Here is a 1,759-nt window from a genome sequence, read left to right on the forward strand (position 1 = left end):
TGATATAGGCCCTATGTTTCATGTTGTTTGTTGAATGGTCTTTAGTGATATTATATTCTAATATGACCACAACATAAGGAAGAACACTTTGTCACCTACAAAGTTCAGACCCGTATACATTTATATTTTCTTAGGCCTAAATCATAAGGAAGTCCGCTCTATATCCAAATTTCAGGAAATTATACGTTTTATGCATGCACCGACGTGGGAATTTTGTTTTATGTTGTTTGCTGAATGGTCTTCTTTAAAAATATAACAGTCTAATATGACCACAACACAAGGAAGTTCATTCGTTAAATGTTTAGTAGATATTACAGGGAATTATGATTGTTTATCAAAATCATTATATAAAGGGTCGATGGCCGGCGGATTTTAGCACGAGAACGCGTAGGCGTTACTCCATGCTGAGCATGGAAAGCTGTTCTATAGCTGGATACTACATTCCGGCTAAAAAAAAACTCTGTCTTTAGGTCTCCGCCTTTTGGCCTTTTTACATCCTGATTGATGCGTCGGGGATAATAGCGTTGTGTTCGTTGACAATCAATAGAAAATTCAAAATTAGTGAGTGGTAAAATAATCGAGCTCTCCTTTCGCCCTCTGCTGGATCCGTCACTGAACTCATGAGTACACTTTCTTTTTTCCCTCTTTCTTTCTTCCCTTTAACTCTTCTAATTTTTTTTTTCGGCGTGACTGACAGGGGTGGGGGAACGGGCCCCCGTGGCCCCCCGCTGGATCCGCGCCTGAACCTACCTAGGCATATAGGTTGGCAAATCAGACAAAGTATGCTTAGCCCAAATAGCCTTCAATTAAATAAAATTATACAAACTGTTTTTGGTTCAATGTCGTAATAATGTATGTACGAAAGTGGGTTCTATTGTTGGAATATAATAATTTATTGCTTATGTCTTTTATTTTTTTTCTCTCTATATAATGGCCTAAAGAATGAGATAAAATTACCTGATCTTTTTCAAGAGGAGAAAACCTTGAATTTTGAAGAACTTAAAGGTCATTAAAAACTCCTCAGAAGTCGGGAAAGCTTATTTCCGGCCATCTAGGAATCCAAATTTTCCAGGGGGAAGTTCCCAGGACCACTTTTAATGTTGGGGTTATTTTTTTAGACATTTTAAACCACCCTCTTTCATATCCTGGATCCGCCCCTGGCTAGAGTGCATTTCCCTTGTATTTCGAAATTGTTTATAAGTACACAATGCTTTAACCAACACATCGTTAATCAGGGATGCAAGATGACGCTGTGTATAAACAATTGATAAACTTAACATTTACTCGTGAATTGCTAGGTACAAAAACGTAGGCTAACATTTCCAAATCGTTATTTTTGTACTTTTTGAAAAGCGTACACACACTTTCAACCCCCTCCCCCCAGCGTACGTTTTGTACGCGCGTGAAAATGATGAAAATAATGGATGAACCCTTAAGGATTTTAAAATATTCCAAACCTGTACGCTTAAAAAAAAATAAAATAAAATAAAAAATAAATAAATAAAATAAATAAATAAACTTAAAACACAAACAACACGATAGGATATAAAGTTTGAGAGAATAATTGGTATACTCTACTGTATTTCTGAAGTGCCATTCGTTTTAGGGTTGCTACAATCAGGAGTTACAATTGATCAAACAATGGAAAAGCACTATCTATTTCCTTACATTCCAAAAAGGAGGATTTTGGATGCTATTTAAAATTTGCTGGAGATTGAAAAATTAACTGTGTGATCAATCTGCAAAACAGATTGATCAC

This window comes from Anneissia japonica, unplaced genomic scaffold, assembly GCF_011630105.1.
Source record: "Anneissia japonica isolate Jap-2015-1 unplaced genomic scaffold, ASM1163010v1 scaffold284983_len440753_cov197, whole genome shotgun sequence".
NCBI lineage: Eukaryota > Metazoa > Echinodermata > Crinoidea > Comatulida > Comatulidae > Anneissia > Anneissia japonica.